Genomic DNA, 23,599 nt, shown 5'->3' with positions numbered 1-23,599 from the left:
AAGACCTGTGACTTGGTAGATAGAAAGACAGAAAGAAAAAAAATAGTTTGTTTCTACAGGTTTCGGCTGCATTTCATCTCACTTTACCATTTAGACAGGTGTTTACATTCTTTACAGTTTCATAGTGCAAATCCTGGCTGGGTTGATTTCACTTACCAAAAGGTCAACAATTTCCAGAAAGTGGTGCAAAGGAGAGCGCATACTGTGTAAACTTAGAGGCCAGGAAAGCATACTAGGGCTCAGCTGGACATTTCTGTGATACAAGAAAAAATTTCAAAGCCTCCAAAATAATTAAGTATTTGAACCATTAAATAATAAAAAAAAAAAAGTTAAAGTGGAAACATTTGCACAAGTTTGCCAAGAACAACCACATATTAGAAAAAAAATATGTTCCTTTGTAAAGTGCTCACTTTACTATAAAGCATTTAAAGTCTGGAAAGAAAAATAAAGGCAGTGCAATTTTAGATCCAGTTTTCTTTTTTAAAAGAAAATAAATTGTCTTGGTACAGAGAGAAGAAAAAAAAACAACAAAGAAACAAAACAAAAAAACACTTTTCTGGATTTCATTTGTTGTTTGGTTTGAATCATCTGTGGGTAGTCATCTCTATCAAATGTTGATAGGATTGTAAAAGCAACATACTTTCATTATATTTACCATATATGCGCATAAAATAGTATTAACTAAAGGGATGCCTCAAAACATCTACAGTAAAAGCCACGTTATCTGGCACCTTACAAGCCGGCGGCTTGTAAAATGAAAGCAAAACCGCAAGTGCCTACCATGGCCGAGCCCCCATAACCCAGGTCATAGCAGCCTGCGCGGGGGCCCCCTCCCTGTCCCTTGGCATGCTGAAGCAGTGGGAGGGGCAGCAATGTGGTGGTGATGCACTGGACACGGGGGGAGAGGCAGCGGCCCAAACAGGCAAAGATGCCTGTTCGGGCCTCTCAGGTAACCAGCATATTTGGTTATCCGGCACCCCCTCATTCCCTATGGGTGCTGGATAACAAAACTTTTGCTGTACTTGAATAAGTTACTTAGATGATTCTCTCATCTGTCATGCCATCCTACCATATCTACATCCTTTCCTCCACCACTGACCTCCACTATGAAACTTTTCTATAAAAGATGCTATGACAATTAAAATGGAACACAGCATAGTAAAAAGTCAATAGAAAGAAAAAGTCAATGGACTCGTTTTCTGATGTATAAAACCAAAAAGTTACTACCTAAAATATTTGGCAAGGTAGTGAAAGAAATCAGGGAAATAATTATATAGGCAAGTCTAGAACATGAATTCATCTAAGATGACATTTAACACAGACACATCAGTAAGATATAAGAAATGACAAAAAATATTACACAAGAAAAATCATAAAAGCAGTAATTGTATATTGGAACAAGATATATAAGAACAAGATATGGTCTTGCCTTGCATTTTCCCTCCTAGGCTAGGGAAAGACATTCAAAAAGCCTGAGATTGAATTGATTCAAACCTTTGCAGATTAGTCTAACCTGGCTATACTGAACTGCCTTGTAACCAGACAGACATCCCCTCTGGACTGAGGAAATTCAGGCACATGGCTAGAAGCCGGGAGGCACTAGAGCAGCCTTCCCTTCCCTTGCACAATGCCGAGCTGAGGGGGGGAAGAGGAGGTGTGGCCCAGCTCTGGCAAGACACCTTGATTAAGGAGGTCTGCCTGTACCATCCCAGGCTTTTTCCCCTGGCTGACTGCTCAAGGGGTGGGAGTATTGCCAGATCCTAGCCCCCTGTTACCACTCTGAGGCAAGGGGGGAGGTTGGGTGCAGTGCATTCATCTGTTGATGATATGGAGCTTTTCAATCTCCCTCCCTGCTTCTTTATACTGTTTGCAACAAACTGACAGGCAAGCAAGCCGGCAGGGGGCTGATAACAGTGTTTATCACCCCATCAGCAAAACAACAGACTCTCCCCATTACATCAAACTCTTCTTAAACAAATTACCTGCTGACCTGTTGATTAGCTCCAAAAAGCCCAAAGCGATCACTGTTCTGTCTGCCTGTCCCAGTGAAATTGGAGAGACATACACAGAGACACCTCTCAGCATTAGCTAGCATACCACATGCCTCAGGTCCATGGGGACGGGGTCCGTGCTATGGGAGATGGGAAGGAAGGAGGGTGGGGGGGATTCCTGCTTGAGCAGTTGATGAGCACCCCTGAACTTTCACTATGCATTTTCTATACTTTGGGAACAGCTTTGTATGTTTTGAAAAAGTATTTTATCTAACCAAGGGCATAGAGTAGGTTGTTTAGGCTGGGGGAGATCGCTTGTTGCTTAGTCGTTTAATTGCTAGCCTTATCAACAAGGTCCCGGGGAATGTTGGAAGGGGGGTTACTTGGGGGGGGGAGTTGGAAGGGGGGGTTACTTGATGGGCTTGCTACACATTTAATCACATCAGCAAGTTTAACCTGTTACGTAGCTATATAAGGCAGACGCCCACTGGGGTGGGTGTGCTTGCTTTGCGAACGATTGCCAAGCACCACTTTCTGTGCAGAAATAAAGATTAAGTTGGATCCTCCACCCCTGTGTGTTTATTGGCACAAGCGCACCGGGCACGAACTCACTGTCCTTTGGGGACAACAATTTCTGGCAACCCAGATGGGACACTAGCTGACTGCCTTGCCCGGTCCACCTCTTCGGCTCCGGCAACAACTGTGGACGGCGCGAGGGCCAGGCACCACTGACCTTATTCATCGGAGGTCTGACCGTCTCCTGGTTGCCTGACAGAGTCGGGGAGGGGCACAATGGCACAACGCTCGGAAGACCAACTTAATCAGGTGGGGCGAGGGAGGTTTCAACGGACTGGTGAGTACTTTTTTCGATATTTTGAGCAGGTTGGGGAAGAGACGGCTTTGAAAGTTCCGACCGTGTAGACACCCTAGGCGAGTGAGATTGGGTGGCAGCCCCGTGAACTCCCTTTAATCAGTTTGGTTCTGAGGCTGAGCGGCGGTCACCATCCGGTAGTTGGATAATGGGAAGTAACCAGTCTAAGATTCCACCCTGCGGTCCCTTAGGATGCATTTTGAAAAATTGACCAAAGTTTGGAAGTGACCCTATGAAAAACAACAGATGATTCGGTATTGCAATACATGTTGGCCACAGTACCAACTTGCAGATGGTGCAGCCTGGCCGGAGAATGGGTCTTTGGATTATAACACAATCTTGCAGTTACAATTGTTCTGTAAGCGCCAAGGGAAGTGGGATGAGATGCTTTATGTAGAGGCATATATGACTTTGTATAGGGATGGGGTTACGCAGAAGTTGTGTGGTATATTTAGGGGAAGTGGGGTAATGGCTTTACGGGGGGTCACCACAGTATGTCCGAAGGAGCCGGAGGAGGAAGACGTGCAGTTGCTAATTGCTCCCATGGCACCGCCGTCTCATCCTGTGAGCCATGCGTCACCACAGGGGACTTTCACTGCACCTGTAACAGCTCGTCAGGGACTCCCGGCTGGCTCGTCCAGTCCGTCATTCCCCACCTCCCCTGACAGCTTTGGGTTGCCGTCCCCGGGTCCAGCAGATGCGGGTGGTAGCAATCTGGCGGTAGAAAGGACTGTAGGAGATGGGGCGTTTAGCCCTGTGGCGAGTCACTTACGATCAGGGGCCCAACCAGTAGTTCAGGCCCCTTTACGACAAGCGGTGGGTCCTGAGGGTGGACCAGTTTTTGTCCATGTGCCATTCAGCACGGCAGACTTGATAAATTGGAAACAGTCCATGGGCCAATATCGCCAGAATCCAGAGGCAATGGCCCAGATGTTCTCTACTATTTTCCTCACCCACCAACCAAACTGGATAGATATTCAGGCCTTACTGGCCACTCTTCTGACTCTGGAAGAAAAGAGGTTGGTCTTAGAGAAAGCACGCACGATAGCACAGCAGCGTCACCCAGCCGGTAATGTAGATGAACTTTGCCCTAAAGAAAATCAAAACTGGGATCCCAACACCCGAGGGGGCCGGAGGGAGTTAGAGCTGTATCAGGAGTTTGTGCTGGCTGCTCTCCGGGAGGCTATCCCCAGCAGAAAAATTTGTCTAAATTGTACGAAGTGTGGCAGGGTCCGGAGGAGGATCCATCCAGTTTTTATGGGAGGTTGTGTGAGGCAGCCAGACAGTGGACAGATTTAGATCCGGAGCTGCCAGAAAATGCCAAGATGTTTAACACACTGTTTATAGGACAGTCAGCCCCAGATATTAGAAAAAAACTACAGAAGACTAAAGGAGCAGCTGGAATGAGCATCAGCCAAATGATTGAGATTGCTTATAAAGTATATCCCAACAGAGATCAGGTTAAGGAGAAAAAGGAAGATAAGAGAATAAAGGCACAGGCGTCGTTACAAGCATTGTTGTTGGCAGCAGCAATTGTAGATCAGAGGAGTCAGGGACGGGGCAGGGGAAGTAGAGGGCATAGAGGAGGCGTGAGCTATGCTCCGGGAGGCTACGGCCAGGGTCCCAGGCTGGGACCTAATCAGTGTGTTGTTTGCAAGCAGGAAGGGCATTGGAAAAATGAGTGCCCCAAGAGGGGGAGAAGAGATGAGAGGAGGAAGAAAGATTGTTGATGTTAGACAGTTCTGACCAGGACTGACGGGGACCAGGGGCTAACACTGAAGTAATCTCTTTAACCAGGGGCTTGTCGGGGGAGACAATGCAAGTAGGGGGAGAACTTATTGACTTTCTAGTAGATAGTGGAGCCACGCATTCAGTTGTAACCAATTTTAAAGGACCCTTATCAAAAACCAAGATCCCCATAATTGGAGCCACCGGCCAGCGGAGGTATCGTCCTTTTGTGCCACCCATGGAATGCAAATTGGGAGGAAAGAAAGTGTCTCATCAGTTCCTGTATATGCCTGAGTGCCCCATACCTTTGTTTGGGAGGGATTTGCTGTGCAAATTGCAGGCCCAATTGATCTTTTCGGAGGGCAAAATTACTATGAAGATACCAACTGAGGAAGCCTGGAAAGCTCAGGTGTGTCTCCTATTGCAGGAGGGGGAGGAAGGGAGAATTCCCCCCGAAGTAGAAGACACTGTAGTACCATGGGTATGGGCGGGAGAGAAGCCAGGAAGAGCCAAACTGGCCACCCCTGTAAGCATTGATTTAAAGCCGGGAATTACCCCGCCCAGGGTGCCACAGTATCGATTGAAAATAGAAGCTTGGAAAGGCCTGGAACCATTGATAAAGAGATTCCTTAAATATGGTTTGCTTCGGGAGTGTCAATCATCTTTCGATTCCCCCATTTTGCCTGTAAAACCCCCCCACAGTAATGAGTATTGTTTTGTACAGGACCTCAGAGCCGTGAACAAGGTCACAGTGACCCTTCATCCGGTGGTGCAGGACCCTTATACTTTGCTGACTACTTTGTCTACAGAGGAACAGTGGTTTACAGTCCTGGACCTGAAAGATGCCTTCTTTTGCATCCCACTTGAAAGAGACAGCCAAGAGATTTTTGCATTCAAGTGGGAAGACCTGAATACTAGGAGAAAAACTTAATTGTGCTGGACAGTTTTGCCTCAGGGTTTTAAGAACAGTCCCACTATTTTCAGCACTGCCTTAAGTACCGACCTTCAGAAGTGGGACAAAGGGACATCAGGTACCCTGTTACAGTATGTGGACGATTTGTTCATTGCAGCAAAAACAAGGGAAGAGTGCCACCTGCTGACCGTAAGTTTACTAAACTTCCTGGGACAGGTGGGATACTGGGTATCTCGGAAGAAAGCCCAGATAAAGAAAAAAAGGGTACGATACTTGGGATTTGACATCTCACAAGGCCAGAGGATGTTGGGCCCTGAGAGAAAAGAGGCCATCTGTTGGATGGCAGTCCCAAAGACCAAGAGACAGTTGCGAGGTTTTTTAGGTATGGCAGGATTCTGCCGGATCTGGATCCCCAGTTTTGGACTAATAGCCAAGGCTCTTTACAAGGCCACTACTGGTAGTGAGGGAGATTTGCAATGGACGGCAGAATGCCGAAAGAGCTTTGACGCTATCAAACAGGCCCTTATGACAGCGCCGGCCCTGGGCCTACCCGATCTGAGTAAACCATTTCAACTTTATGTACACGAACACCAAGGAGTAGCATCAGGAGTGCTGACCCAGTACTTAGGTAGCTGGAAAAGAGCAGTGGCCTACTTCTCCAAACAACTGGATCCCACTAGTTTGGGATGGCCAGCCTGCCTGCGAGCAGTGGCAGCTACCGCTATGCTGGTAAAGAAATCTAAAAAACTTACTTTAGGACAGCCAATGACTGTGTATACCCACATTCAGTGCTGGCGGTGATGGATGCAAAGGGGGGAACCTGGCTTTCCCCTGGGCGAATGGCTAAGTACCAGGCGGCTCTCCTGGATCAAGGAGATATCCAGTTGCAAACCTCTAGTACCCTGAACCCAGCTACATTGATGCCATTGGAACAGGACAAAGGATTACAGCATGATTGCATTGAAACTATTGAGAGTGTGTATGCTAGCCGGCCGGATCTTAAAGATGCCCCACTACCTAATGCAGACCTTGAATTCTACACAGATGGAAGCAGCTTCATGGACAATGGAACCCGAAAGGCGGGATACGCCGTGGTTACATCATTGGATACCATGGAAGCAAACACCTTGCCTCCAAATACCTCTGCACAGAAAGCTGAGCTTATTGCGCTGACCCGAGCTCTCCACTTGGCAAAAGGAAAGATAGCCACTATATACACGGATTCGAAGTATGCCTTTGGAATCTTACACGCCCACGGAGCTATATGGAAAGAGAGAGGACTCTTAATGGCAAGCAAAAGCCCAGTAAAGCATGGAACAGAGATCCTGAAATTACTTGAAGCCGTGATGGAACCGCTAGAGGTAGCTGTGGTGCACTGTAAGGCCCATCAAAAGGGAGATAGTGATGTTATTAAAGGAAATCGACGAGCAGATGCTGCGACAAAGAAGGCAGCTAGAGGACAAGTTCAGGAGACTCAAACGTTGGCATTGATGCCTCAGGTAGTGTTACCTGAGGAACCTCCCAAATATACTGAAAAAGAGAACCAACTCGCAGAGAAATTGGGAAGCAAAGAACAACAAGATGGATGGTGAGTTTTGCCTGAAGGACAAGTCCTAATGCCAAAACTGATTCTTAGCAAAGTGCTCCAAGAGTACCACCAGAGCACCCATATGGGAGCTGATGCCATGACCCAAGGTCTCCAAAGAATTGTAGTGGGACCTAAGATGAGAAAAACAGCAGAACAAATAGTGCGTAGATGCCCTGTCTGTTGTGCCAACAATCCTAAGATTTCCCCCAAACCTCCGCCAGCAGCAGGAAGGCAAGGACTATTAGCAGGAGAGTGTTGGCAGATAGATTTCTCTGAAGTTCCCAGGAAGGCACACTACAAATACCTGTTAGTACTCGTGGACACTCTGACTGGATGGACTAAGGCCTTCCCGTGCCGAACCAACAAAGCTAAAGAAGTGATCCGGGTGATGCTAAAAGAAATGATTCCACGATTCGGAATCCCAGAGGGATTAGCTTCGGATCGAGGGCCACACTTTGTGTCAGAAGTGACCCAGGCAGTTTCCCGGGCTCTGGGGATACAATGGGACCTTCACACAGCATGGAGACCACAGTCAAGTGGACAGGTGGAATGAATGAATCAGGCTCTAAAAAGACAGCTGGCTAAACTTTGCCAGGAGACTCAGTTGAAATGGCCCGAAGCTCTGCCTCTTGCCTTGCTTAGAGTGCGCATAGCCCCTAGAGCTAAATTGGGAGTTAGTCCATTTGAATTAATGTATGGCAAGCCATATCCTAAGAATCCAGTGGTGACACATGGGAGTCAAATGCATGTAAAAGGGGAAGGCTGGATAAAAGACTATTTGTATTCTTTGTCTGCTGTATTGTCTTCTCTCCACAGGTATGTCCAGGAGCGACTTCCACTCCCTCTAGATACTCCAGTCCACAAGTTCCAGATCAGAGACGAGGTGCTGGTCCGGACGTGGAAAGACGAGCCGCTTCAGCCCAGGTAGAAGGGACCGTATCCTGTGATTCTCACTACTCACACTGCAGTGAAGGTTCAAGGGGTAAAACCATGGATACACTACACTCGGGTGAAGGCCGCACCAGAAGTACCACCTGCAGGAGAAGTTGCTGAGAGTGTCGCACCGGAAGCCGACACAAATGGACACCGTTGGACAGCAGAGCCAGTAGAAGGACTTAAATTTCTATTTAAACGTCAACCATGTGGACAGTAGTTCTTTGCATAGGCGTAATGTTTCTAGGGTCTAAGGGGTTGGTGCATCAAAGATTCGATAAGAGTCAAAATGTGTGGGTTCATTTGGTAAAGGACGTATTAAATGTCACTCATTTTTGTTTGGCAGGTGGAATATCGGTTGATGATATTTTCACGTCATGCCTTATAGGGGTGCCCACTCCAATGGAAGCACTCCGGAATCAGACTTGGTTCGCATCTGGGGAAATAGGAGGTCCAATCAATTACACTAACAATTCCATGTGGGGAACCATTACCACAGAAACAAATGCTAGTACCTTTGAAATAGATTTGTTGACAGTCACCTCCCCTGGTAACACTAGCTGTGCTAATTTTGTGAACTGTACCCAAGCTTGCAAAAGTCTAACCAAAGAAATGAAAATTTTCAATTGCTCAGACGTGACTAATGTATCTTGCAAATACGTTCATGTTATATTACTCCGGGGGTGGTTCCTCCTTTGTGGGAAGACTGCCTATTCATATATCCCAGCCAATGCCACAGGAGGCCCTTGTGCTCTAGGCCGGTTGACTGTCTGGCTACCAGGTATGCCTAAGACCTCTAGTAAGCATCACCGGAGAGGTTTGAAGGTGCTAGATGAATCCTGTGATAGTGACATAAACCTCCTGAGTGAGGCTGAGGTAGTGTCCTTAGCAGTCTTCATAGTAGGGGTGCCAGGCCTAGTAGTGGATGCTGAGAGGCAGCTTAGTAAGGTGGCCTGTGCCCTGGCAAAGGGCCTACATAGAACTTCACAGGCCCTAGCTGCCCTCAATATTGAAATGAAAGAACTAAGAGGAGCTACTCTGCAAAATAGAGCAGCCATAGATTACCTGTTGCTGAGGCATAACCACGGATGTGAAGAGTTCGAGGGAATGTGTTGTTTTAATTTGACAAATAACTCCGATTTGATAGAGTCAAAAGTGCAGAAGTTAAAAAAAGTTCTGTCCCACATTAAGCAAGGGGAAGGGTTCGACTTCTCATGGCTTACTTCTTGGCTTCCTAATTTTTCATGGCTTAAGCAAATTTTCCTATTAATTGTGGCAAGTATATGTATTTTCTTGATGATCTGTTGTGGGGTACAGTGTGTGCCAATGTGTTGTGAGGTACTCAAGAAATCAATTTCTTCCCCTGTTCACCGCGTGATGTTTGTAAAATCATCAGTTACAAACCCGATCCAAAATAATCGGGAGGAAGCGAAGAGATTTCTGGAGATGAGAAAGATAGTCGAGGACTATGGGCCTTTTCCATAAGGGCCATAGCCTCGAAGGGGGGATTTGATGAGCACCCCTGAACTTTCACTATGCATTTTCTATACTTTGGGAACAGCTTTGTATGTTTTGAAAAAGTATTTTATCTAACCAAGGGCATAGAGTAGGTTGTTTAGGCTGGGGGAGATCACTTGTTGCTTAGTTGTTTAATTGCTGGCCTCGCTAGAAGGAAAAGCTGTATCAACAAGGTCCCGGGGAACGTTGGAAGGGGGGTTACTTGGGGGGGAGCTGGAAGGGGGGTTACTTGCTGGGCTTGCTACACATTTCATCACATCAGCAAGTTTAACCTGTTACGTAGCTAAATAAGGCAGACGCCCACTGGGGTGGGTGTGCTTGCTTTGTGAACGATTGCCAAGCACCACTTTCTGTGCAGAAATAAAGATTAAGTTGGATCCTCCACCCCTGTGTGTTTATTGGCACAAGCGCACCGGGCACAAACTCACTGTCTTTTGGGGACAACACAGTGAGCAGCATGGGTGGCAAGAAGAAACCAGGCAGACCCTGCTGGTGTCTGCAATCTCTGCTGGAGCTCGAGGGATGGAGCAGAGGGGAGGGGCCAGCTCTGCTGTGGAGCAGAGTGCCCCACCCAGCTCAGAGAGCATGCTGAGATGCTGGGGGAGTCTGGTTTATTTTAAACTAGCAAGGGGTCTTGGACAGACATTGCATAAACCAGTTTGAAAATCAGTTAAATTTCATACTACATTCAACCAGGTTTATCTCAAACCGGTTTCAGCCATTTTCAAACTAATTTATGTGCATTAGACACCTCTTCTTTTACAGGTTTAAACCAGTTTCTGATCGCTTACACTGGTTTATGTGTAATGTCTGTCCCTAGCCATAATGTAATTTTTTTCTCAGCCACCATGAGATGTTTCTTCAAGGAGCTTGTCAGTTTGTACTAGCTACTTTTGGCTAGGTGGTTGACTAAATCACTCAATGCCCAGAAATCTTTAGACAACAACTTTTCCCCAACTATTTTCCCGCATTGAAATGTAAATCACCATTGCTTTGGATAGATACATATACCCCTGACACCCACCTGGCTGACCAATATGCATAGCCTTTTCAAATGTGAATTTTCAGTTTGCTTTTCTGATATAACAAAGTTACTAAGAAAAAGTTCTTAGCTTCTGTATATTGTTTTCCTTACAAGAGATAAATCCAATCTAGTTTCTGCCTCTTGCAAGAACTGAAGAATTTTGCACAAGTCTAACTGCCTATTTTTAACCAAATCTCACAACCAAGAATCCTTCTTCATTTTTCTTGACCTGTCAATCACTTTCAACACCATCAACCATACTTATAAGAAAAGTACACATCCTTGACTTCAGTGACTCCCATCCTTGTGCGATTCTCTTTATGTGCCTTTAATCATTCCTCCTCGTCTCCCCTTTAGCTTTTCCTCCTCTTTCAGATGTCTGCTCATGGTCCCCATCGCTGGTAACCTCGCTCACAAGCAGAAATGTAATCATCAGCTCCCTGCAGAAAAACAATAGAACTCAATTACAAGTCTATCTCTGTCTATCCAAAAGGGAATTTCAGCTGGTTTCAATGACAGCCCTTCATGAAATCTATCCATCAGCACATCAAACCCCTTCAAACCTCCTCCATTTCTTTTTCTTAATTACAATGGACAAACATCACCATCCTGTCAGCTTTGTTCCATGTTTTCACAACACTGATATTGGTTTTATGGCACATTATAACCTACCTGATTCCAATTTCTTCCCACCATGAAAAGTGAAAATTACTCTCCTCCCTCTTGATAGACCTTGATCTCCAAGCACTCAACATTTTTTCTTCTGCTAATTGTTTGTCTGCTTCCCTTTGGAATCTCCCCACACATGCACCCCCCAACCCCGAACTGTTTTTATTATGCTGTGGTGATTTTTACATCTCAGACACAAAGAAGAATGTCCTGCATTTGAAAACTTGTCTAAGTCTACCTTAACAAATGCAGTCCAAAAAAAACCAAACCAAACCAAACCAAAACAAAACAAAAACAAAAAAACACACTTAAGAAATCCTTGCTTCTCATATAATTCCTGGACCATCACAGCTACAACCTCACTCTAATATTACCATCTGTGTTATGTGGAAGACTTTCTGTACAAAATTTCTTATATCTACAAAGTGAAAACTCCTATCTAGGTCCTGGTCAATCTGTGACTCAGTTACTGCAATGTTCTTTTCTTCAGCCTTGCCCAAAATAATAAAATCATAGAAAATCAGGGTTGGAAGGGACCTCAGAAGATTATCATCTAGTCCAACCCTATGCTCAAAGCAGGACCATCCCCAACTAGATCATCCCAGCCAAAGCCCCGTCTAGCTGGGCCTTAAAAATCTCCAAGGATGGAGATTCCACAACCTCTCTGGGTAACCTGTTCCAGTGTATTACTACCCTCCTAGTGAGAAAATTCTTCCCAATATCTAACCTAAATTTTTATCACTGCAACCTGAGACCATTGCTCCTTGTTCTGTCATCTGCCACCACTGAGAACAGTCTAGCTCAGTGATTCCCATACTCTGACAGACTGCACACCACCAATTTAAAACAATACAAACATAAGTACCACCAGCAAATTTTTGTCATATAAAGTAATTATAATAAATCCGTTAACACTTCAGGAGGGATGTGGACAGCATTGAGAGGGTTCAGAGGAGGGCCACCCGCATGATCAGGGGGCAGCAGGGCAGGCCGTACGAGGAGAGGCTAAGGGACCTGAACCTGTTTAGCCTCCACAAGAGAAGGCTGAGGGGGGATCTAGTGGCCTGTTACAAACTAATCAGAGGGGACCAGCAGGCATTGGGGGAGTCCCTGTTCCCCCGAGCACTACTGGGAGTGACTAGAAATAATGGTCACAAGCTGGCAGAGGGTAGATTCAGACTAGACATCAGAAGGCGCTACTTCACTGTCAGGGTGGCTAAGACCTGGAACCAACTTCCAAGCGAAGTGGTGCTGGCTCCTACCCTGGGCGTCTTTAAGAGGAGGTTAGACGAACACCTTGCTGGGGTCGTTTGACCCCAGTACTTTTTCCTGCCATGGCAGGGGGTCAGACTTGATGATCTGCTCAGGTCCCTTCCAACCCTACCAACTATGAAACTACGAAACATGTACCACTAACAGGTTGTCTGCGTACCACTGGTGGTATGCATACCACAAACTGGGAACCACTGGTCTAGCTCCATCCTCTTTGGAACCCTCCTTCAGTTAGTTGAAGGCTGCTATTAAATCCCCTCTGTCTCCTCTTCTCTAGACTACATAAGCCCAGTTCCCTCAGGCTCTCCTCAAAAGTCATGTCCCCCAGCCCACTCGCCCTCCACTGGACTCTCCCCAATTTGTCCACAACCTTTCTGTAGAGGGGGGCCCCAAAACTGAACACAGTACTCTAGATGTGGCCTCACCAGTGCGGAACAGAGGGGAATAATCACTTCCCTTGACCTACTAGCAACACACCTACCAATGCAGCCCAGGATGCTGTTAGCCTTCTTGGCAACAAGGGCATACTGCTGGCTCATATTCAGCTTATTGTCCACTGTAACCCCCAGGTCCTTTTCTGCATAACTGCTGCACAGCCAGTCAGCCCTCAAACTGTACTGATGCATGGGATTGTTCTGTCCTAAGCGCAAGACTTTGCGCTTGTCCTTGTTGAACCACAGGAGATTCCTTTTGGCTCAATCCTCCAATTTGTCTAGGTCACTCTGAACCCTAGTCCTACACTCCAGCATATCTACTACTCCCCCCCAGCTTGGTGTCATCTGCAAACTTTCTGAGGGTGCACTTTCAGCCATCTTCCAAGTTGCTGATGAAGATATTGAACAAAACTGGCCCCAGGAACAATTCCTGGTGCACTTGATACCGGCTGTCAACTGGATATTGAGACATTGATTACTACTCTGTGAGCCTGATGCTCCAGCCAGTTTTCTATCTATCTTAATCTTGCCTTGCTCATGTCAATTCAAAGTACTACTGCAAAAATAACTTTCCTATCCCATTGCTTTGGCTATGTCATCTATCTCTTTCCTTCTATTGGCACATTCTTCTACACTGTCTTAAACAACACTTACTTGTCTTCATTTCAGAATTTCAACCATGCCATCCCGTACCCTACACAGTACTTCACTTACAATCCAGAGGTTGAGCACTGCCTCCAATCACCCTAGGATACCAGTCCTATTGTCAGCTTACTGAATTTCCAGACTACGACCTTTGTGCTTACCTCCATGATTCCACCCAACATTGACAGTGCATATAGGTATTTTCTGAAAAGCTGCCTCAATAATGTCCTTCTGTTATTCAACAGTAGCATTACATGTTGTAAAGCTGAAATTTGTATTTAGGTATGGGGATGAAAGAGGAATTTTTCATTAGACTTCTGAATATTTACAGATCTACTTTTAATGAAGATATTTATGAATGCATGGTCAAAAAACATCAAAATGCAGTCCAATTACAAAGCAAAGCTTCAGGTTTTCCAACTACATTTACATACTAATTATGAAGTTATTAATGAATTTGATCAGGAAATAGTTGGATGAGTTTTATCATTTTTTCCATCTTTTTGTAAGGAGAAAAAATAACTTAAAGGCAGAAATGACCATCACAACTTCAACGTAATGTATAATGCTAAACATTTTCATTTTGTGTAAATTGGCTGAGATGTAATACAAGTTTAAGATTTCCTATTCCTCACTGATAAGTTAAACAAAGCAGATAATATCCCATCCAACTTGGTACTCTCAGAGAATCTATAGGCTTAAGAAACCCAAATTGATCATGTAGTCTTTAGTTATAATATCTAGTTCTTAAACAATTAGATAAGGAAAAATCTCCCAAGTACCATCTGCCAGATTCTGACAATAGGAACTATATCTTTAAAGTATACTGTATTAATTTGCATACCACACATACCTTAATCCCCACACCCCCCCCCCCAAGTAGATATCCAAAATTGGGGTGCATGTCTTAAATGAGGAATCTGATTTTTTTTCCCAGAATAGAAGCATAGAGACACTGTAAGATAGATGCTGCTACTTCTCTCTCTTCCCTCCAGCTGCCACAGATAGATGGGATTCCAGTGATGCACTTGCACCGCTCCAATTCCTGCTCCACTCCAAGTTTAAGTCACCTGCCACAGCTGCTGCTGAGAATTCTATTCAGGCAGTGCTGAGGAACTGAACTAACTTTGTAGCTTATTATAACATCACAGGGCTGTCCATGTGGCTGGGGAGAGTCAAGCTGGGTGGTGGTGCATGGCACCAGCAATGCACATGCAACAGGGATAGGAATCCTAGGGTCCTTTGGGGAGGGAGGGTTGGGAGGGGGAGTGTTACCGATCACTGGACTTCCCATGCAGTGGAGAAAGGGATCCTGGGGACCCACTCATGCAACTGTGCGAGCCCCCAAGTCATGCTTAAGTTTGACAGCCCTGATTTATCCAATTCCTGCTACTCTGTCTTCATTCCACAGGTATTACCAACCTTCTCTCTTTAGTTGCCTTGATGGTCCATTTAAAGCTATCCTTTCTTCTATGAGTTTGTTGTCTTTTAGATACCTCTAGTCTCTCTCCCGCTATTTCATAGCCCAGGAGATCTTTTCTTCAAATCTTTTCAAAATCCTAGAGCTACCCCTGGTGTACAATCTTCAACAACAGCTACAGTTTCAGCTTCTGACAAAGCATCCAAGAGCTGCTCACAATTCAGCTGTGGAAATGTTTAAATGGTAGCTTTTCCCTGGTTAAGAAAGGGAGGATGAGCGAGCTGAAAATAACGCTACATTCCTGTTCTATGCAGCCAAAGAAAAAACAAAAACAATTTCTTCATCCTGTCTTCCTAAACAAGGTGCATGCTTATTTTGTGACTGTGTGGTATATGCAAAAATATGATTTATCCTTTTCTATTTGTTCACATTTAAAACCAAAAGGGAATGAACGGGGCTCAGAAAAAGCAAAGCAATTCTTTTGGCAATGCAAAGGTTGCTGCACAACTCTACTTGACTGCACTATATAAGGGATTAACAGTATCATCGTCAACTGCTTCAGGAAAATGATCATATTCTGAAGGTAGTTTAAACTTCAAAGGAAACAGCAGAATTATGGCAAGTTTTGGAGGTTGTTTCAGCACAAATGTCACCTCTATTACTTTTTGCTCTCAAAAATTACTACTTGTGAATTTAAAAATCAGAAAAAAAAACAGATCATCATGATTTTAAAAGACTTGTTTTTGAATTTGTTTCTAGCTATCTTTAAAAAAAAAAGCTAAGATTCAACTAACAGAATCAATGGATCACATGACAAATCTCAATGAGAGGCCAGCTAATAATTCTTCTGCATCTACTTTGCGTAGTTTCTGATTATTTTGAAAATTAAAGGCTTATTTACAATTAGAACAAGTGTCTAGTTACAGAGAAATGGTAAGTTTATGGAGGAATTGTCTTCTTCATAAGCCACCAGAGCTTCTTGATAGAATGGGAAAACTACATGCCACAACTTGGTAGTATAAACAATGATGTAGTTGTGATAGTCCAGAAATTGTGCAAGAGGCAAGGATTTCTTAGGGTGATACCTAAAGAAGAAATCCTTTCCCCATACCACAACTTGTATGTTGGTGTCCCGTGCCTCTCTATTGCTATCACCTAGTGGTATATTTGATCTCTTGTAGTACAGATCATTGATATTTCCTTTGAATATAAAATAATGCTACATGTATTCATAAAGATGATGAATGTTTTGCATTCAAAAGCTTGTCTAACTGCATCCCATCTATGAAGTAAAGTAATCAATAAAAGGTATCACCCTAAGAAATCCTTGCCTCTTGCATGTATTTTAAACACCCTACTCAGCTACCTCTAATTTGTTTTCTCTACCTAGTTAATATTTTGGGGAAAAAATGTGGAAAGACAACTCACAGACACAATTCTGTTATACTGTTATATTAGCCACTTAATTTCTCCTCAGAAGTGGTACAAACATGAATTAGTAATACATCATATTAATATTATGTAGCCCCTCCAAAACTAGACAAATCTTACAAGAAGATCCCAAAGAGCAATAATGACTAGGGCACCTAGAACAGGATGGACATGCTTGTTTATATGCTTACTTAACCTCAGATAAAGGATAAGGATCCTGGCTGGTTCAATGGTGTGAACTGTAATTTCACCTTTAAAGCTTTAGTGACCTGCTAGTCTGTAGGTTATATGACTTTTCCTATCTCCAGTGGGAATTTCAATCTATTGCAGTCCCTATCTAATCTAAAGCTTTAAATCAAGCTTTAAATGTGCATTTTTCAGCCTCCACTGTTTACCCAGATGGCACATGTAGCATAAAAGAGGCTAGTTTGGGATCAAAACCGAGTATGAAGGCACTCTGCAAAAGGTTCTCCTCTGCAGAAAGGGCACTTAACACACTGACATCCAAGAGATCTTGGCTGCCACAATTGCTGTCCTGCAGACTGTGTGCAGGCCGCCTAGGCTACACCACCATGCTACTAGATATCCCAATATAAAAATGTAGTATTGCATTGAGTATGTTATCTTTCATATTTAATATAATTCACAATTTTTATCAAATTTAAAAAGAAGTCACATACTAAATTCACTTTTAGAAACTTATTACAGAGTGGGGTTTTCTCCTTTTCTAGGGAATTTAGCATGTGTCATTATAAAATGCATTCATTACTGCATATTCATCTACAACAGAGTACACCTTCCTTACTTTCCAAAGAACAGTTCAGTAAATGGAATTTTTACATCTTGGATGGAAAATGGTGTAGCTGTTAAAATAACATTATGCTTCTCTATGTATATTTCCTTCCATTTTACTTTAAATATGGTTTGACATAACTTTCAAGTATTTCCCATTTCAAGGCATGTTGTTCTTTGTTTCCTAAAAATGCTTAAGTTCTACAAAAAGAGGTCCCTTTTTCATATTTATAGTCATAAATCTTCAAATACTGAAAAGTTAATTTTCATTATGGGAAATAAACCCTAGGATAATTGAGGTCCCCACACCCAGTCCCATCCCCATTACCATACCTTGACTCCTAGATGTGGAACCTGGCTAGTTGAGAGGCTGTTGTTTATTTTAGGTCCAAAAACCTCCTTTGACAACATGCCAAAATGGGTACTTGCTGCTGAGTTACCAAGCTGGAGAAATGTCTCCAGTAAGTCACTTCTCAATGCCAATTACTTTCATTGTCATTTTCATCTAGCCACTATGCTGAATGCACCTCTGTTTTGTCGACATAAACAACTCACAATAAAATTAATATTCCATATTTTATATATACAAAAGAAAAATCCAACAATTGTCTAACTGGCAATATTAATGATAGCAACTAGTGGAAATATTCCTGTTATAGCATGCATTGATTTTTTCTTAATACTAAATTTGCATGTAGATTGCCATATTCCACATAGGCAAAATTCCTCTACATTTCTCACTGTGGCCTGCATAGAGCAGCAGTGCTCAGCCACTAGTCCATGGACCAGATCCAGCCCATGGAGCTATGTCATCTGGCCTGTAGGGCTCATTATGGGGCCATAAATTTGCTGGCAGGGTGTCAGTGATAACATTAATTGCCACTCCCCTGCTGCCAAGTTTTCAGACCCAGAGGGAGCCCCAAGGGCTCTAAAATGCAGCCCCACATGCTAGATCACATTGGCACACAACAAACACATCCAGCTCCTTGAAAGCACTCTACAGCTGCCCTGACAGGAGAGCACAGCTGCAGAACACTTTAAAAGTGCCTGATTGCATGACAAATTAACCCTCACTACATGAGAGTTCAGATAAAGTCACTCCCAAGTGGAGCCACCTTTGTTAAGTCCCTGCACATGAGCAGGACTGGGCTAATACCACCCAGCCATGCCCCTGGTGCTGTCTACAGGATGGGAAGGGGAGGGAGCTACAAGCTGGGGTTTGCCCAGCCTGAGCTGGAGTGGGGGCAGGTGATTGGAGCCCCCTGACTCAATTTTAAAAATGTCAGGAGCGGGGGTTAAATACATATGACAGTGAGGTGATGCTGAAGCATTCCAATTAGAACACAGAGTAGACTCGATTAATCAAGTCTTCTCTGACACATAATTGGAGCATGAACCAGCATGTCTATAGGCAGCCTTAAATTCTAACATAATTAAAACATTCATCAATGATGGCTTGCTTCTTAATGATATTACAGTGGAATAGCCCCCCAACAAATGTATCCATGGCCATGTGTAGACAAAAAGAGAGGCATGTGTGCACGACAATTTAAAGCAGGCTAAATGTTTCTGCACCGCTTTAATGGTATCAGTGTTTGCATGACTCGGCGGTGTATTGCGCATTAATGCCAGCTGCTGTAGGAAATTCAGCAGAGTAATGCACCTTAAATGACTTGTGGTGTAGTAAACACTCCTTTGAGGAGTTTTAGTTTGCTGCCCCTACAGCCATGGAGAGAATCACTGGGCTCCATGCAGCTCCACAGGAAGCCCTTCAGGCAGCCTGGCAGCAGCCTGGGAAAGCAGGCTCCGCCCAAGGAAGTGGTGAGCCTGATCTTTCTACCCCCCCGCCCCAAGCCTGCCTGCTTGCCTGAGCTGTGCAGGGGCCTGGTGCTTCTTTCTGCAGCTTTGGTACCCTCCGGGACCACCCAAGCTGGGTGCCTGCAGGCAGGTGCTGCCAGGGGAGGAGCTCACCACTGCCATGCAGGGAAGAACCATCCCCCCTCCCCCCCCAGCCCAGGAGCCACTCTGCCTGCTAGCAGCTCGCCCTCCCCTCCCCGCCGGAGAGGCAAGTAAGTCAGTGGGGTGTGCACATGACGCAGAGGTTTAATCAGCCCTAAATTGAAGTGGTGTTTTTTAGAACCCACCACTTCAATTTAGGGCCCCCATTTCACCTACACATGCCCCATTACTCTTATGTGCTCTGTATATACATAAGAAACTGCCCTGAGGAATTATAGTCTAAACAAACACCACTGAAACAAAAAAAATGATATCTCTCCATTTGTATAGATAAGACAACATAAAAGTATTAAGTAATTTTGCCCAAGGATACATAGGAAATCTGTGGGAACATGAATCTCAGTGCTAGTTCATTATCTTAGCCACATACCCATCCCTCCTTTCATTTAAGCTTTGTTCAAATTGCCAAATCTCACTATGCTGTACAGCAGTTGGGAACAGAAACAATAGTCTCCTCCTATTAGGCATAAGTTGCAGCATAATATGGTGGCAAAGAACACCCACAAAAGCAGTTTCAAGCATTAAACTACAGTTCAGAGACATTGTTCACCCTTCCCACTGTGACCCTAGAACAACTGTACTTGGAAGAAAGCATTCATTCCATCCTGGACATTGCAGATAAAGAATGCTGGCATATTGGAGACCACAGAAACTCTCTCCACTGGGATGGGACTGACTTGAAGGAAACAGTAGAAACCTGGCTAAGGTTTTACTTATACAAGAGCACGTTGAAAACATCTAAGGCTGCTGTTGTTAGGGAAAAGAGGTCTAAAGGTGAAGATGTTTAAATGTGGCATGAATTTGTTGCATTTCTTCTAGTTAAGAACCTGAGGAAAAACTTAAGTTAAATAGTCTGCATAGGAAAGTGGTTACAGGAGTTGTCAGAAAGCAAATCACCCTATACCTTGTAACAGAAAGGCCCCATGCTTCCTTCCCTTCCCCCATCCATTTCTATCTTTCTCCTCCCCCTCTCTACCTCCTCCTCCATCTCCCACCCCTCCTTCTTATATGAAATAAGGTCTAGGAGAAATATTTTGTGAGTTAAGCTAAAGAAATGAATCTGTGCATTATATATTTATAAAAGCCTCTTTTAGGTTATGTATAGCTAATTTTGCTATCTTGTATTGTTTTATATTCGGATTTTTGCTATTTTGTGCTATTTTTACACCAGTTTTGTATACTTCAGGCCTGCTTTCATGATTAACCAAAGTAATGTCAAGCCCATTTTGTAATGTCAAGATTCCATTTTGTTATGTTGTAACCCCATTGTAATGTCAATTGTGCCTATATGAAAAGTTGGTCCCCGAGTGAATGGAAACTATGAGTGTGTGTGTATGATAGCGACAAAGGTGGAAACAATGGACCCATCAACACAACGATACACAGGAACAGCTCTGCATTCAATTGGAAATAAGATTCCAGGAAGCAATCAGGAACAGTATGGATTTCCAGTAACCCAGCACCACCCTCATTGTGAATTCCAAGAACAAGCCCCCCACCCAAAACAGTCAGAAGAACGGACACTTCGAAACTGCACATCCGACTGGGTGGGACTCTCATCAATGAGAAAATGACAGCTGTTAGCCCCCCTTCCATCTGGGCTTCGAACCCACAGGGATCACAAGAGAACTGCCTGATTAAAAAAAAAGAAGGCAGGGGAAAATGACCCTGGTGGATGCCTCCCCTATCCGAACCAGCACCCCACCATGTAACCTGCACCAGCCATCCACCAGAGGATGAGCCGGTGACCCCCACTGGGCCGCAGCCTCGGGACGACACAGACTGGCCACTGATCATCTGGATAGGACTGCACACCACCAATTTCAGACTCCAATTACCAAGCCAGTCACCAGTGTGTGTGTGGACCAACAGTTTCTTGTACCTTTTTTTAGTTTCTTGCATTTGCTCTTGTTTCCATAGTTACATCCTCATCTAGTAAAACTGATATTGCTAATTCTGAGCATTGATCTTGCTTGTCAAGTCAACAACCTCCCTACACACACTACATATACACACACTCTCTTTTTAAAGGACCAATTTTGCAATGGCACAGAAAGAAACAAGCCATTTTTGGTTTAGCCCCAATTGACTGTTACAGCCCTGGAATCTTTTAAAACATAGAACTCTAGTCATAGGACACAGACTAGGAGGAGGTAAATGCTCAGGAAGGTAAAGCCAAAGAGGAGAGATCTAGGCTCAGAGAAGTCCTAGTAAGATTTAGCCACACTAGCCAGAGAGAGCTTAACAAGGAAGAAGAGTATTAATTAGCTGGAAGTGGATAAGACATACCAAGTAATCCGAGATGATCTTTTCTCATTTTGAATCACTTTCCTCCTTCCCCCATCTCCCCTTCAAATATAAAGCCAGCCCTTTAAAACAGAATATGAAATAACTCTATTTGGAACCATTTTCTTCTCCCAACTAACATGTTAGCACACTGGCCTACATTCCTTACCTCTTACACTATATTGTTATGCTGAAAATAACATCAAATAATACTATGTGTATTTATCAATATTAATTGATAATGACAATGTGGTGTTAAATAGAATAATATACATATTAAAGAAAATAACTATGATTGTGTTGTACCTATGTTTATGCTTTCATTGCTTGCAGCACAAAGAGCTAAGAGACCACCATACATAAACTCCTCAGATGTCTCCTTGAACCTTAAACTGAAACAGCTTCAGGTAGTGTTTAGTTGTTTTCTATTTACTTACTACCAACATTCAGCTGACTGAGTTCAGTTGTCATGAACAATAACCGATAGTACACTTTCAAATTATACATGATACGTGAAAAGCAAAATTATTTTTTTTAGCAATTGCAAATTCTAACATGGAGAATAATAGAAGTTTCCGAGGTCCAGCTGCAGCTTAAACAATTATGTTCTTATATGCTGTGGCATATCTCAGTTTGGATAACTAACATATGTTAAAAACATCACCAATTCAAATGGGGAGAAGTCCATAGCTATTGCTCCCTCATGCCCCATTCAGAGGTCAGAGAAATGTCACAATTCATTAGGACATGCAGTTTAGTCCTACTGATGATGAGCTGCGTGTTGAACAACCTCCTTACTAGAATATATTTTCTGAATGCTAGAAAATGTACTATCCAACCTACAAACATTACAGAGGGAGAAAAAAGAGAGAGAGAGAGAGAGAGAGAGAGTAGCTGGACAAGTTCGGATCATGACCACTAGAAGTCATTGCTACCATGACTTACCAGCCATGCCTGGTTCAGGTTCTTACAGACTAACTTGGCCATTTGTAAGCAAGTTGCTTACACTGCATTAATTTGAATGTAAACAAGCTTTGAAGAACTGAAATACCTGCGTTGTCATATTTAGCCCCAAATCAATTTTTCCAGGACCTGGTTTTTCAAAAACCTAAACCTGGTAGAAATTATGTTTCCTCAATTTTGTTATTTTTCAGTCTGGCAAATTTCTCTCCTAAAAGAACACAAGAGTTAAACACAAAAGACTTGCTGGCTGTAGCAACCATCTTGCCCTTTTTCCATTTTTGCTTTGTAATGCCAATAAAAGGATCCAGGATACTGTACTGTATCAGAAATTTTGTGCCATTTAAAATTGGCTTATGAGTGAAAATTGAATATTACAACTTATCTATTTCTGAACAACCTCATGTGTGGATAATTATTGTTTGTGTGATCACAGTACCTGATTGCTCTAGACACTATCAGAACAGGGACTTGATTAGTGAATGTACAGGGAATAACTATTCTTGAACCCTTTCATGTTTAGATAGTCCCTTAACATGTGAACACTATGGAAATGAAATGTATTAGAAAGAACAAAAAAAATTAAACTGACAAATGAAATGGTACTTCTACCATTGCAGTATCCAGAAGGTAAATAAACTGCAAAAAAAATGGTGAGGAGTAAGGATAATTTTAAGCATTGCCTTACCCTACATTAGAGTGCCTATGACATACCTAACTGTACATACATAAATCACCCTACTGAGGTGCAAGTAAACATACAAGTGTTTACATAATTAAGGTGGAAATTCACTATTTGAAACAGAATTCTTAAAAAAATCTTTATTCTCTTTTTATCTTGGTCAAGCCCCCTCATTATTTCATTCCAGTAATCCCAGATATGTGCATATGAAATATTCTTCCACTATAATCCCAGTTTCTTACAACTCTATTATCTATCTAAACATTTCTTTCATTCATATTATTGTTTTTACATTGAATTATATATTTTTATGGACTGCCTGGAAGTCTTAGGGCACATCCACATGAGCGCGCATGTGTGTCTTGCAGCATCTCAAAGGGGTTTGAAAACCCCTTTGAGATGCTGCAAGAGGCATGTGCAGGA

The sequence above is a fragment of the Alligator mississippiensis genome, chromosome 5 (genome assembly GCF_030867095.1).
Source record: "Alligator mississippiensis isolate rAllMis1 chromosome 5, rAllMis1, whole genome shotgun sequence".
In the NCBI taxonomy this organism is placed as follows: domain Eukaryota; kingdom Metazoa; phylum Chordata; order Crocodylia; family Alligatoridae; genus Alligator; species Alligator mississippiensis.
The sequence above is the reverse complement of the archived record's forward strand: the minus strand, read 5'-3'. Positions refer to the sequence as shown.